The 16,166-nt window shown below is 36.4% G+C and overlaps 1 protein-coding gene across 7 annotated transcripts in view; it reads left to right on the top strand.

Annotated features, from left to right (window-relative positions):
* Positions 1 to 16,166, top strand: part of SHLD2 (shieldin complex subunit 2) — a 68,677-nt gene that overhangs the window by 23,403 nt on the left and 29,108 nt on the right. For all 7 annotated transcript variants that reach the window (XR_010920632.1, XM_067552492.1, XM_067552495.1 and 4 more), the window contains one exon: positions 14,403 to 14,544. The gene's annotated coding sequence lies outside the window, so the exon portion shown is untranslated. The remainder of the gene's footprint in view (positions 1 to 14,402; positions 14,545 to 16,166) is intronic.

The following is a 16,166-nucleotide window of genomic DNA, read 5'->3' as shown; positions in this document are numbered from 1 at the left end:
CTACATGGTTTTTCCTACTAGCACTAATCAGTTGTAGCTCAGAATAGACTTAAATGCCACATGAGTTCATTTAGAAAGAAGCTTTTAGCTAACCCATTAGTTGGTATTTTGGCTCACTCGTCAGTCAGTACTTTGTAGTTAATCAATCCGTATTCTCTTTTATTCTTTTGTGGGGGGTGCCTTTAATAATAAAATAAATGTTTTTGAGCAGCATGTTAGATTACCTCTGGGATATTTGATAACTAAGATGTGATTGTTCACCTATTTCTGTTTTTAAAAAATACCCCATTATTTTTGTTTAGTAATTGGCATAAAGCCAGATTCATTTTTAAATCATTTATTTATTTATTTCCTGCTCTAGTGACTCAATCTATTACACCACACAAAATGCTGCCTTATTCCAAAGAATGTTAATCAGTTTGAACATCTAACTCATGGCTTCCAGTCGTATAACAAACTACAATTAATACTGCTGATGGGAAAAATATGGACTATTCTTTTTTAAACCTCAGGACATAGATTTACATTATCTATGTAATTGTAAGCATTTGTGTACTTTCTTGTATTTGCATATATTGTAAACATTTGTGTAAGGTAAACTTACGTAAGATAAAAGAATGAAAAGTTCTGGATTTCTTGTTGGTTTCTATTTTTATTGTAGAGGGACACAGGTTTAAAACTCACCATTTTATATGAGCAGAGGTTCTGGGGCCATGTGTCTGTAGTAAGAGCATATACCATTTTTTGCCTTTCTGTTTTAACAATTAGTTTTTCAAATCTTTTTAGGGTATGTTTATACAAAAATGTTTCTTTAATTACTGGGAAACTCATGGGGAGGACAATAACCTGCTACTGTTTAATGTACTTGCCCATTAATTGTTGTTCCCAAGAGTACAGCAGACTTTTATTCCTATTGCTTGGGCTTCTTGATTCAAAAGAATAAATCTAGGTACCTGCCAGGCAAATAGTGTTTGATATATAAAAAGTGGTAAGAATGTTTTCTGCTTCAAGTAATATTTCCCCCTCTCTTCTTTCCCTCCGTCCTTTTCCTCAGAATTCTCTCTATGGCTGTCTCATTCAGGATGAAATTCACCCATGTGCGCGCAGCTAGCACGAGGTCTAAGCACCACTTAGTGCTGGCCCTCTGCACTGGGATGAACTTCACTCCCAGAGAATAAAAGAAAGTTTCAATTACAATATTGCAAAACTATTCCATAATACGTTTGAACACCAAAGTGATTGGTATATTACTCTGGTGTGTAATATTCCATTTTAAAAAAACTATGTACTTCCTACAATCACACTGCCATTCCTGCTACATGTCAGTGCTTCCGTGGGCATTTTGCAGAGAACTCCTGTGAAGGACCTTCAAGGCGTCTCACAGACTGGGCGTTGCAGTAAAGACTTCACTGCTGTGTACTACATGACAAGGAGACTGGACTCTGAAAGTATATGGACTCTGAAACGGACATCGGAACAGTATTCATTACCTAGTACTGTTAATATTTTTACTTATTTTGCCTTTTCTCAGTAAATTAAAAAATGCTTTAAAAATATTGGCCTCACAATCAGGAATGGAGTGAAACCAAAAAGAATTGATCATTGCTGAATTTTGGAGAAGCTTGGATTTGGAGCCAGATCTGAACTTTATTTTTCACGCCTCTCTCTCGCTCCTTAAAACACTCCTTTACAGTAATTATTATTATAAGCATTTTACAGATGGAGAGAATGAAGTGCAAAGATAGTGATTTAGTCAAACTGTACAATGAGTCACTGATCAAGCTGGGAACAGAACCCTGGAATTGAGTTTTCCTCACACAAGCAACAAGTAATTTCTGTTGTAGCCATGGGAATTACTTGTACCCTGCTTGAGGAGATTCAGGGCTTGGGAGTGCTCTGTATTGTGTTCATACACTATATGTGAAGCTGTAGTTGAACCAAAAATTGCCTATTTATGTGTAGGAATTTTGCCTGAATTTTTTACATGGGAGAAGTAGAGATGAAATACAATTTTATATGTATTAAAGTTGGAAGATGTGCTATCAACAATATTAGGTTCCCTTTTGTCACATTCATGTTGCTGTGGCTTCTCCGTCCATTTCACAAAGCTGTTTTGTGTGAAAACATCATCTGTATTTCAAGCTTTTTTTATTCTTTTTGTTGAAAGTCGGTGAATTTAAATGATTGATTGGTATGTAATTAATGTATCCTATTTACTTATTCAATAGAATCTTTGCTTGCATCCAAATTTGCATTTCTTGTTTTATTATGGCAAAAGGAAGAACAATAAAGAGAACTTTTGGAACATTGATATATATATCAATATATATTTTTTTTAGTAAAAAAAATATATATATCATCTGTCCAATTTTGTTGTGAAAGTGCTTTTTACTATATTGCAATTGGTGCAAAGTTTCGATTGTCCAAATTGGCTACTGCAGCTAAGCTCCTAATATAAAACGCAGTGATGTGAGCATTTTAATTTTATGTAGTCAACCCTTTATGAATCTCCAATAATCCTCATGTGTTAATCTCTCTCATTGACCCATATGGTTCATAGTACTATTCATTTTCAGAGGGCCTGTACAGCAGTGTTAATGTCTACATTATTCTTTTTCCCCCCTTGTATTTGTGTGTTGCCAGTTTAAATAAGTGTACAGTGCTGTATAAGAGATGTATTATTATTTTATTATTTATTTATTTATTTATTTATTATTACAAAGATGGTTGGCTCAAGGGAAAAGAAAAAGTAGAGAAATGTAAATCTCATATTTCTAGCCATCTTAATATTTTATAAAGCAACTAAAAGCAGCACAAAATTAAGAAACTTAAGATTCTTTTGGATTCACTCTTGGTGCTGTCAGCACAGCTCTGGGAATAAGGTTGATTAGTTATAGGGCCACACTCGGTGCTCACAGACTCAAAAAGGCACCTACCCAACCATGATGGTTTGGTTCAAGGATGTTTGTAGTGTTTCATGTACTGTGCCTCTCTCTCTCTCTGAAGAAAATGGCTCATTCTGAAAGTAGGCATTCTGTGTAAATAAATCTTGTTAGCCTAGTTGTGCCTGGCAAGATTCTTTTTCAAACTTGTTAGACAATAGGCAGGACATGTCCATGAATCATGGCAGAAGAGATGAACTAAATAAACACGATTTTTCAAAATAGCCACTTTTGAAGTCCAGTAGATGGGAGAGCTAGAAACAAAGAAAGATAAAATAGGTCTGTTCTCTTTTCCCCCGAGAAATATACTTAAAAATATCTGAGGACTAGATGGGACTGTTAGTAATACAGATGAAGGTAATTTTGCACTGGGGAAGCCGTTGAACAAAAGAGCACAGCTACGCTACCATACCAGCATGGCATAGGAGACACATTTACAAACTGGGTATTGCCGAGGGTACTAGATTGTTAATAGATTACTTTATTGGAAAAAGTTTATGTAAAGATGGGTTTCCATTTTGTCACTGAAGCCTTTTGTGACTTTTTTTATACACTAGGTACAGATTTTATCATTGTAATGATTTTCTGTGAGTAAAGAAAATTGAAATGTATGTATTTTATCCACATGGTACTGTAACAGGTTACAGCTGTAAGTAAAATGTTGGTATATCTTCATGAAAGTTGCTTTTGTTCTATTCATAGCCTCTAGTTAACAGGGATTTCCAAGTATCAAGATTATTCGTTTATAGAAAGCTGACATCATGCTTGGCACTGTATAGAACATTGGAGAAGACAGTCCCTCAGAGGTACTGTTAGTGGCAAATGTAAGATAACAGATCAGATTTTTTTTTTTTATATATTGAGTTTTTATAGGCTGTCCAGGGTGGAAGAGTAGATAGCTGGAGTTGGGGTCCACTGATTCTGTAGTTACCAAGTGACCACGAGTATTCCCTTTGGAGTGGACAGATAGAGAGGGACTTAGCTCACACCTCCTGTGCCCTGTGAAGAGGGTGGTGAGCCATGGTGACTTTTGTGGTCTTCTGAGGCCTTTCAGAAGCTGCACCAAGAGGAAGAGAACAGATAAAGGTCTTGTCTGCATTAGAAAGGGTTTGGTAGTATAGCTATACCAGCAAACTCTTCTGACAGAGCTTCTACCAGCCAAAGATATATTTTGTCAGTGTAACTCAGTTCTCCTACAAAATAAGCTATGCCAGCAAAAGGACGTTTTTGCCAGTATCACTGGACTATACTAGGACTTGTGCTGGGATAACTGTTGTTAGAAGTGTGATTTTTGTCACACACCTAACTTTCATAGCTATGCCAGCAAAACTTAAGTGTGGACCAGGTCAAAGATGTGAGCAGTCTGCAATTCGTGAACTTGATAAGACAGCTTGTTTGGTTAAAAGAGAAATATAATCAAACCCATTGTGAAAACAAAATTAAGTTCATTTCTTTCAACAAGATATGTCTCTGCCTTAAAGCACACAGTTTAGTTTTAAAGGTAGAAGAAGAGGAAAAGAGGTGAGGCAAATACATCTAAAATGTAAAAAAATCACCTTTGGCGCAATCATTTGTGTTCATGGTTACTCAAGTCACCAACAGGTGACTTTCATCGTTAAAGCTTAATTAGTTTGTCAAATTAATATCCATACTACTGAAAGGAAAAAGCTTGTGTATTAGTACATTCATTTCCTTAATTTATAGTGTATTAAATATTCTTGCAAGGCAATACTATTGGAATTTAAACTAATTTCCTGACCCACCAAATTTTGCTGCAGTTTTCACTTGTTCAGTCATTCCAAAGTATTTGTGGCCTAACTTCAATTTTTTCTTTTTTCCACTGCCCCAGTAAATTAACATCTTTGTACCTCACTTGTAATATAAGTGAAAGGGTTTTTTCATGGCTGTTATTTATACAGTTATATAAAGCAGCTAGCAGGAAAGTTAATGTCAGTGACAGAAAAACTGCAATAAAATAGAGAGCTGTGTTGAGTCAATGGCAGACACAAGCCATGGTTTCCTACCACCACAGAAGTTTGGGAAGGCTGTGTAATCACCTTTTGTTTGGTCAGTTGCTGCAGCTGATGGTTGATCTATTCGGGCAAGAAGCAGCGCACACTGGTCTCATTATTAATCTGGATAAAACCAAGTCCTTGGCCATTACCATCAAGCAGGCTCAAGCTTCAAATTACAATTAGCACAGTATTAATCTGTCAGGGCGGGACATTGAACAAGTGGCATGTGGCAAATATTTGGACAGCTTCATAGACCATGATAGAGGATACTTTAAAGAAGTGGACATTCTTATATCAGCAGGCGGTGGGGATGCTGTGACATCGTTTGCTATGAAGCTGTGGATCTTTAGAATCACAAGTATGCCAACTATATTGTATGAAATGAAAATTGGATGCCCAGAGAGGCCAAATGTTAGGACAGAAAAAAAAAAAAAAAAAAATGGGGGGAAAAAAAAGTAATGAATGGATTTTATATTTTGTATGATTAAAAAAGGAATTCAGTGTGCTGTATCTGATACAGACTATTGCAAATACCTACAGTATATAGTGGAACCTAAAATATTTAAAAATACTAATGAGTACATTTTATTTCTCTAGTTTTTACATTTAATCTGCAACTTCACTTTGGCCTCTCCAGAGAGGGGAAGCTACTATAGTAGCTGCATGCATCCCCATGAAGACCTTTTGCCAAATCTACTCACTAATCCAAGGTGTTAAGTAACCATTTCTGTAATCCTTTTCACAAAATGCAATCACAATTTGTGCTTTGCAAGGCAAATACTGTATGCTATTACTAGTGACAACAAGAAGCTCTGGAATTTCTGCAGTGGGATCTATTTCTTATTTTTGTGTTCTGCTTGATGTATACTATAAAATACAGAGAGTCATCCTGATACTTTATTTCATTAACCTGAATTGTGTTTACTCTTGGGGCAGAGCAGGAAGCTGTATAGGAAACCCATGAAATCCTAGGCCATATATTCATCTTCTGGTTGCTCAGATCTGGCAACTCACTTCTGTTACCTCTCTCTTTCCAAAAACTTCAACTTCAGACAATAGCATAGGCCCTGTCTAGATTAGGAAAAAAATTGTTTTTTTTCGAAAAACATCACCGCTAACAACCCCTTGTTGTTAAGTGGTGTCTAATAAATGTCGGTACCTAGTGTAGACAGAATTTAGTTAGCACTTTCAGAAATACACTTGTCATGGTGAACCTTAGGCTCAGGTTAAAAAGATCATACAGAGATTATCAGAAGACCTAATACTAAAATGAATTCATATAGGACTCTATTCCTTGTTGATACTAATCTGGATGGGATTTTTCCCAGAGTCCTTTCTTTGGAAAGCCATGATGAGGCAATGGTTCACCCTACCACTGCAAGACAGTGAGTTGCTAGGATAGAAACGTTCTCAGTTGACAGAACTTGTACCTCCTATTCTGAAGGACACCAAAACCCCTTTCCTTAAAACTGAAGTTTGGGAAAATTGGGTGCTTCATCATAATGTACACTTGCTGTTGGAGAATAAAGTTGATGTTTTTTACTGAAGACCTGATACCAAAGCAAAGTTAAAGGATTTAATATTCCATCATTTTTGTGTGTTTCAGTTGTTCAACCTGACTTTTTACCTTTATCTCTCATTCTCTGAAAGGTCACTGTTCTAAAGGACTTTTAACTTCAGTTATTTGTAATGGTTGCTGTATGCTCATGTTTCTTTAATTATGTGTGCTATATGTATTGCAAAACAAAAATCAATAATGTTTGTTTCTTTTCAAAAAGAAAAATCATGCAAGCGACACTCCAGGAATCAGCAAAGGTATTATTTAGCTGATGGCAAAGTAACTGCTCCTTTCTCCTAATTTTTAAAGGCTGTAGCGACCATCTTAGTTGTCTGAATAGAAAGAATATTCAGATATTTGAATATTCAAAACTTGTAGCCTTATACCTATAAAATAGCCTTTTAAATGAATAACTGATGTATCTATTATAGTAAAGTAACAAAAAATATCCAAATGTAAACTCTATTTCCAGGGAAAACTAGTCAAAATCAATTAACACATTAGAGACAAAAACAAAATGCATCCTATTAGAGCAGAACTTCGGAAACTCCAGGTCCTGATCCTGCAAACACTTTTATATATGTGCTTAACTTCAAACACCTGAGTAGTCCCATTGGACTACTTCCCATTCAGTAAACTATTGTAATGGTAAAATCACTATACAAAGGAGTTATGAAGAAGAAATAAAAGGGTGTCTCATGCTGAGGTCAGCTTTAAACTCTGGGTTCTATTTTCTGATTGACTGTTCTTTTTAGAATGTGTCAAGCTTCAGAGCGCATACTGACGGCACTGGCTGGGTCTGGTTTAAACTCTTGAACCTGCTGCTTGTACTGCAAGAGTGCTATAAAGTTCTTTTATGGGAGTGTGGAAATAGTTCACATATAAAGTGTTTCTTTGCTGAAAATAGAGTAGGAAAAGCAGTTGTAAAATATACTGCTTTATGGCTACATAGGCCTGATATTCCTTTAATGCTGCTGTAAATTAGTTGTAGCCCCATGGCTTTTATCAGCTAGTGTCAAGAATGAGATACTAAGTAGATAACTTTTTTGGGGGAGGGGCACTTAATATAATTAAAAATAAAATGTCTTTCACATTCATTATTAATGTAGATTTGAATTTCAATGAAAAATGTAAGTAGTATTTATATGGAGCCAATTTCATCCTTACTATAAGAAGTGCCTCACAGGAAGATGATAAAGAAATAGGCATTAACTAAGCAGGGAGGTTGACTGGCATGGTTGTTGAGAAATAAATCATTCCACAATAGCTGTCCATATAGAATGTCCTTCAGGTGGACACACTATCCAGAGTAATTACTCAACTTTGTGAGCAGAGTAATTGTTTTGGAATAAAGTCACCTGTATTCCAGAATAGCATATTCAGTATTCTAGAGTAATAGCTGCTCTGGAATAACTTTTACCATCTGATTTCGCTTGGTAGTTAAGGCCATAATCTCCGTGCAAAGACTAATATTTAAAGTTTAGAGGAGAGGCATTGTGTGGTGGTTACAAACCATGGTATGAGGATAAGGAAAAAGGGAAGATGAGGATGATTTTAAAAAAAAATCATGCATTTCTCTTGTGTGTGTATGCACACTTTTTTATTCCTGAACATCTCTCACAGAGGCTGTTCCTCCAGCAAACAGTCCAAAATCTTTTTTTCCTCATCCCCACTAAGTGGTTGGACTGGGTTCTCTTCCTAGCTTTGCCCGTATGTGACATGACTTTACTGTGTATTGTGCAGATGTTCAAAATATGATCATGTACGTGATCTGTATCTGGTTTCACCTGGCTGATACTTGTGTGCCCCATTGGTATTTTTGTGTATGCATGTTTTCCAATGGGATGGCTCAGTGTCCCCACTGGACTCTGCTAGGCTCCTTGGGCATGGCTTTTTATTGATTTGAGGGAGACAAAAAGTGTTGATCTGCTCACTCATTTGTGATGTCCGCATGAGCAGTCACTGTAGATCTTCATAATATGATCCTCCCCCTATTTTTTTATTTGAATTCATGAGCGGTGACAGAGTTAACAATGTCGATATTTAAAGTATTATCATTGGGCATCTGAATACTTATTGAAATGAATGAGACAGATCGCACCTCTCCTTGTTTCCTGTGCTACAAATGCAGGGAAAAGTCAAAGCACAGGTTACATTTGTTTCACATTTTCCAGGCTATCTCAGCAGTTAAAAGAGCTAAAGACTTTTTTTTTTTTTTTTTTTTTTAAAGAAATAAGTTTAGATTCTGCAGAACAGAAGGTGAACGTGAAAGAGATGCCAGTATTCCATGCAGCTGTGTACCAGTGCAATCTGAGCCCTAGTCCCACCGAGACAAATCCCATAGTCATCTCTGACCCCTTCATTCCCACTGTGATTTTCCTTGTTGCTGACACATTACCTGACCAATCTTATGTTCTTTTACCACCTGGACAGATTTTTTTCATCAGAGACTATAAACCCTACTTTGAACTGAACTTGAAAGTAAACTAAATAAGATGATTAATAGGAGTCATCTCATTTAGTTGTGGGTTTTTTGGGGGGGGGGGTTTGCACTGCAAGGCCAATGGAACTTTAGTTTGGCCTTATCTTTGTTTAAATTGAAGATGGGAAAGGCCTGGAAGCAATAGTGGAATAAACAAAAAAAAAAAAAAAGCACTGCCACCCTTTACAACTACAGGGGAAATCCTAATTTATTAATTTATTTATAAGGAGTAATTCGGGGCCAAATCCTCAGATGGGTTCAATCTGCATAGTTCCTTTTGGATATAATGGAACTACTTAAGTTAATAAATTTTGCCCTGAGTAAAGGGTTCACAATCTGGCCCTTACCCATTGCCATTACAGAACACCAAATCAAAGGTTCAAGTGCAACAACATACTGATATATTTACAAAATTTATGGAATGAGAACAATTAAGTTTCATACACTACATGAATCTATTCCTATTTCTTCCAATATATTTCCACCAGAATTTTCTAATTTACCATTGAAGATATCATTCAATGTTGAGATATAATATTGAAACTGTTATCTGCAATGGAATTGTAGTAATTTGTGTTTTTCTAAATAGGGAAAATAATCCCTCTCAATCAATACTGGCGCTGTGGTTTTTTTTCCCCAGGGGCTTAAGGGCACCTAACTCCCCTTACATTTCACCCTGAGCCAAACCCCTTTGAAGATTCCAGTCTTATGTGTAATGATTGATGTATTAGATTTAGTGGATACAGAGATATATAATTAGGTTATGCATATTGATTTGTAAATTCATTTAATGATGTTTACCATCTAGCTGTTTTTTCCCCAGGATATTTAAACTGCTTTAAGTATTATGTTATGCAGGTCACAAATTCTTACAAATGCTGATAAACGACATTGGCATAGTGATTCCAAAATTTGTGTTAAAATGAGAATTTGTCCTATTGCGTGGGCTAGAGAAAAATCTGTTTAATGTGCTCTACCAGATTTGATAGGATAGCAGTTTTAATAGTTTCAATACATTGCAAATGCAAAACTTGCTGATGCAGTTAGTTGTGTTTTAATAGATCATTGACCCGTCAATCAGACTCTGACCACTTCAGAGATAAGAAGCTGTGGTTCCATTGGTCTTTATGAATACAGCACCCTTCTGCAAATTGAGAAATGGTGTAATCATTAACGGGATTAATGCATGTGGGCATTCAGGGTTCAACTAGTATCTCTGAGCTTCAAGTCCTATTATCTTGAGTGTGATTAACTTTTTGGCTATCTGCACATGACCAAAATGTGTTGTAAATAGGCATTATTTCTGTGGCAATGGTATGTCAGCAGGTACTCAGGTGGCTTTTTGATCATTTTTAAAGGTCTTCATAATAAATTCTATTTTGATTTGTCAAACTTGTGCTTTGAGTGCAAAATGTGGAAAAGCAGAGGGAGGCACCCCAATTGTGAAACTTATAGAAGTAAATAAGTGATAAAACCACCTACCAAAGAGAGTTGTTTTAAGAGGCCATCACCACACTCATATTTACAGAGATATTTTTCCAAAATCATACTAAAATATTTCATATTTTTCAATAGGAATACTAATTATGAAGAATTATTGAGTGTTATCACAGGTCGGTGCGTTTGACCTAGATAATCACTTGGTAATTGCAAAAGCATATTGGTTTACTGTGGCATGGATAGATGAATCAGGGAGAAGGCAAAGGCTGATAATGCTTCCTCTTAACCTTCCAAAGTTCAAAAGAATTTAGGAACTGCAGTGCAGAAAGCTTGAAATGAGGTGGAATTAATTTCTTTACCTTACACAATAATTTCTGTAACCTTTACTTCTTGGTTCTAAGTTTGTGTTGTGATTTATTTACAGCAGAAATAGTGTGAGGATACAAGGTTTGTGTAGTATAGAGGTAGATGTTAATGTAAATTTGAAGGTATAAAATTATGCTTTCATACAGAAGAATACCTGAATTTACATGCAAATATTTCACTTTATCAGCAAAGATGAGAGAAAAAGAACTGGAGAAGAAATATGACAGTTTAATGAGAAGTTGCTAAAACATTCTATAACCGAAAGTTTGCCAGCCCATAGTGGAGATTTCTGACACTTTGAGAACTGTGCTATCATTTAATAAAAATAGACATCTTTAAAGCAATGCTATACATTTTATATTGTGTATTTTTCTGTATATAGCATAATTTATTCTAAATATATTTTCATGTACCAAATATTGTTTCAAAATAGATTATTTGGAAGAGCAAATGACATCTTCATACAGATGACATTTTATATCTATATTAAAAGTTGACAAACTCATCACACTGCAGTCTCATTTAATCCACTTCAGGGAAAATGTTTCATGTAATGTCACAAGGTACCTCCAGGCATGTACAGTATATGTATGGTATTAATCCTGCCAACACTCCCTGTTTATTTCCCCGTCTACAGCTGGCAGATCTTTCTGTGCTTGACAGTATTTTGTATTTTAGTAAACAAGTTACCATTTAATACCTTTTTGTTTACATAAGGCATATGTATGTTGCTAGATCATGTAATAACTGGGGCAATAATGCAAAAACAGAGTTGTCTAAAGAAATCAAGTTAAAATGGCTTTGAAAATACTGTAGTTATGTATTTACATAGTGCTTCTCCCTCCCTCCCACCCCCCACATGGATCCCGATGCACAGAAATGCAACAACTGTTTAAAAGTACACAGCAACACTGTACAATGGTTTAAAACAGCAAGTATCTACCTACCATATTGTGATTCCAGAATAGAGTAATGCAAGAGCTGCTGGATTTCTCATAAAACACTACGGATTATGCCAAGATCTTCAAGTACATGAAAATGTATTTTCAAGGAGATTGAGGAAAAGGAGGCAGAAGAGGATATAGCACTTGCCTTCTCCATTGTTGTTTTTAGCATCTTCATGCTTTTGTTGTCCCCACATATAAATGTGTGTGTTCTGTTATGCTGCTTCACTCTTGATGGGTCAGGATGAAGTACTGTAGTTTTCCTCATTCTCATTTTGTGCATTCTTGATTCCTCGATAGGACTGTCACTAGATAGAATATAAAGTACGATGACTTTTTCCCCTTTACCTCCCCAGTTATATGGATTGCAGTTTTGCCTGTTCCCACTTCACCTATTCAGGAGTTCTCAAACTTTTTTGCTGGGACCCCCTTTGCAAATATTTCAGGCTGTGACAACACCCCCCAACCCCAAAAAAAGTGATGACCTCCCCCATGCCATGCCACCCTTACTGGCATGCATGGTAGCTGACAGTTTGCACCCCCCCAATGATGTCATGATCCCCTGAAAAGTCACAACCCCCGTTTGAGAACCCCTAACCTATGTCAACATTCCCTTTTTACTCCCTTTATTATCAACCTGTCTTTCCATCTTCCTGTGCTCTGATATACCCCACTTCCTTTATCATATGTACACTTCACTACCTTTATCTCATGTAGCCCCTGTCCCGGCCCCCCAAATTTAAACAGCAAGCAAAATTGATTAAACCAAAATAGAGCTATTTAACCCACGACAAACCAAAACACGACATAATCATATTATAACCCTTATCCTCCCTTTTCCCCCTTTTTATCTTTTGTTTTGTTATATCTAAACTTAAATTGTAAGATTTTGGGGACAAGAACCATGTCTCCTCTCCTTCCCCCGCTCTAATTATATGAACACATATGACCAAAGTTAAGATTTTGTCACGGTTATTTTTAGTAAAAGTCAGGGAGAGGTCACAGGTAAAAAATAAAAATTCACAGACCTCTCTCTGACTTTTACTAAAAATAACTGTGTCAAAATGGGGCTGACAGGGTGATGAGAGCCCAAGCCCCACTGAGGAGAGGGTCCAGCACCCGCTGCAGCTGACAGCTCTGCAGCCCCTTGCCACCACCCACAGCAGCTGGGAGCTCTGTGGCCAGCAGTTGAGAATTGAAGGCTTGCAGGATCCCTCATCACCCATGGTGGCTCAGAGTTCTGGGGTCCCGCTGCCACCCACAGTGGCTGGGAGCTGTGGTGGACCCCCACCGGCTGACAGCTCTGGCCCTGCTTCCCCAGGGTTGAAGCAGAAAATGTCCTGGAGGTCTCTGGAAGTCACGGAATCTGTGAACTCCATGACATAATTTTATCCTCACATACGACACTATAAAATGAAGAGAGAATGTTTCATCCATTTGAATCTTCAGGGGAAATTTATATAGGTAGAATGTAATTACCTATGTTGGAATCTAGCAAAATCCACGTTACAGAATCTTTAAAGACCACAAATCTGTCAGGACCTCAGTTTTATGTCTAATCCAGTGATACTCAGACTGAAGCTCTCGAGCCACATGTCGTTCTTTAATGTGTCTCCTGTGGCTCTTTCCAGCACATGATGATATTAAAATGCTGTGTGATTTAATTATTTACCAATCGGGATGCTTTTACTGTGTTGTTAACCAATTTGTAGTTGATAAAATAATAATACTTAGTCATTTTGTTGTGAGAATAATTTATACATGCATACACACACAAACTATTTCCCCTGTTATATTGTTTAAATATGAATATATAGTACTATAGTAGATGAATTTACACTGCTGTGGCTCTTTTGGGTAATGTTGATTGCTGATTTGGCTCCTGAACCACTGAGGTCTGAGTATCACTGGTCTAATCTAAAATACCAATATGTACTGGGATAAACAGCATAAATACAGTTTATGTTCACTTGCATTAATAGAAAGGCACCAACTTTGGGCTTCTTCAGTTTACCTTTTGCAGTTTTATTCTCACATGTTGATGCAGTTTTTCCTGGAAAAACTAAAGATAGTAGTGGCTGGGAAGAAAAAACAAATCTAGTTCCCATGTTTTTAATCATACAGGGAGTAGCCAGAATTACAAAACAAAAGAACTACATATGTTTGAATGTAATTCTTCACCAATGTTTTTCCTTCAATAAAGTTAGTTGATCTCTGATGATTGTGCTCAAAAACAATCTTGCAGACAGAGTATGTATGAAACACAGTATTTAATACACTGATGGAAATAGTGTAAGACAACACCACCTTTCTACGATCTGATATTTCTTTTTCATACTTGAAATTAATGCTGAAAATTATGCATTTAGCCCTTTAATTAAATTAATTAAAATGATTGATTGTTTTCTATTTCTCTGCTAACCACTGAAGGAAGCTGCTTTAGACAGTTATGTGAACCTCTACGCAGTATTTACAGAAAACAGTAGCTGGGTTTTCATTTTAACTATGATGACTTTAAATTGGTAAAATTTTTAAATACCAGTTTACCTTCAGATATGAATCTGTGGTGAGATGTGTCTTGCAGTGTTCATTTGTAAACCAATCATTCTCTAAGCACACTACCTGATCTAATAATCCAATTTTTCCGGTGACCAGATTATCCCACTGATGTTCTCATCAAGATTTGCCAGGAACTGAACCAGTCTGGGTATGCAATTGTTCTGTGGACACCATCTCAAAATCACAATCCACTGGCCTCCTTTTTCCTAGAAGCTTACCACAAGGGATGGTGAAACAAGTAAGAGAACTGAATAAAATAACTTTGACTCATATTTATTTTAATTGAATCTTTTTGTCTTGAGATAGATAGAAGTATTGGAACTATAGGTCTTCTCACCAAACTTTCCAGAGGTATACAATTTAGTTTCCATAGATCATGGAACATGTTTACATATTTCTACATATAAAAATTTACCAAGATTTCAAAGGCTTTGCCCTTGGGGGACATACATTTTTGAAGCGCAGCCTTTCCTTCCTTCTATCTGTGCCTATTTAGAAGTCACCCTGTGTTTAGAAGTCATCCTAGTTAATGCTCCCTCCAGAGATAAGGTTATAATCAAAAGATAACTGATATCCATTTTTATCTCCTTAATGTTTCTTTAGTCCCTTTCACTCTAGACTTAGGGTTTGACTACATGAGACAGTTTTTGTGGAAGAAGCTAATAATAGTTATTCCGGAAAAACTTCTCCATGTAGCCAAGCCCTAACTTAAGTCTTTTTTTCAGGCCCCATATGCTGGGAACAGCCTCCCTTGTCCCATGTACCAAGCATTCTCTCCTTCCAGTCATTCCTTTGAAATCCATTTTGTTAGCTTTCTCTTCCATCACCAATCAACTCTGTGTTTTATACCACCCTCATGCCTTGTCCTTTAATTGTTTGTATTGCAGCAGTTCAATTTAGATTGAAAACTCCCAAAGCAAAGAACGTATCTAAGTTCGTGTTTTGTAAAATATTCATCTCACCTATAACAATAAAGTAATACATAAAATAAAATAATTCTAGGGCTTAACACAGGAATATCCTAAACAGGAGCTGAAAAATGAAATTACTACTTCATTTTTTTCATAAGGGAGACTAAGCCAAGATACCTTAAATGGAAATAAAAGTTCCAGGAAACGATAGTGAAACTATCACATAAAATTTTTTTTTTGTGTGAGTCTTAAATCACTGAAAGCTCTTTGACCAGATGGGTTAAATACTAGAAAAGACCATAGAAAATGGAATTCTAAAGAGATTTTTCATCCAGTATCAGATAATTTTAAGACTCCTCGGGGTATTGAATGAAGTGAAGACATAATCCATCTTTAAGTAAGGGGCTAAGGAGGAGCTAGGACATTGTCAACCAATAACCTCAGTGGTAGACAAGATGATAGAGATCCTGACATATATAAAGAAAGCAAGTACAGCAGAGAAGGCACAGAATCTGATTGGGTCTGAAACTGGTGACCTAAAGCTGATAATTCGTGTAAAACATTTTGGGTCAGCAAGGAGAAAAATAACAAGTCAAGTGCCACATGAATCTATATTGGGAGTGCACACGCGGCATACACAGTGCGTGACCTGTAGGATGGGATCTGGTATCTCAGATTGCAGACAACTAAACTAGGTAGACCAGCTGATACACAGGAAAGCATTTGATCAAAGAAGACTTAGGGAGAGAAAAATTACTGTAAATCAATCAGTTGCTCTTATCACTTAAACTAAATTTTTAAACTTTAAGTTTATATATATATATATATTAGAGGTAACTAATTCCAACTTTCTGATAGGATCAGTGCCTTAAAACTTTAAACCTGTTTTTCATAAAATATCAGGCAACCTTTTATCTCTGCTCTGGAGGTTCTATTTCTAACAGCAGTT

Source organism: Emydura macquarii, unplaced genomic scaffold (assembly GCF_026122565.2).
Source record: "Emydura macquarii macquarii isolate MOO-44397 ecotype Brisbane River unplaced genomic scaffold, CSIRO-AGI_Emac_v2 contig_1390, whole genome shotgun sequence".
In the NCBI taxonomy this organism is placed as follows: domain Eukaryota; kingdom Metazoa; phylum Chordata; order Testudines; family Chelidae; genus Emydura; species Emydura macquarii.
This window is presented reverse-complemented; position numbering and strand designations above follow the sequence as displayed.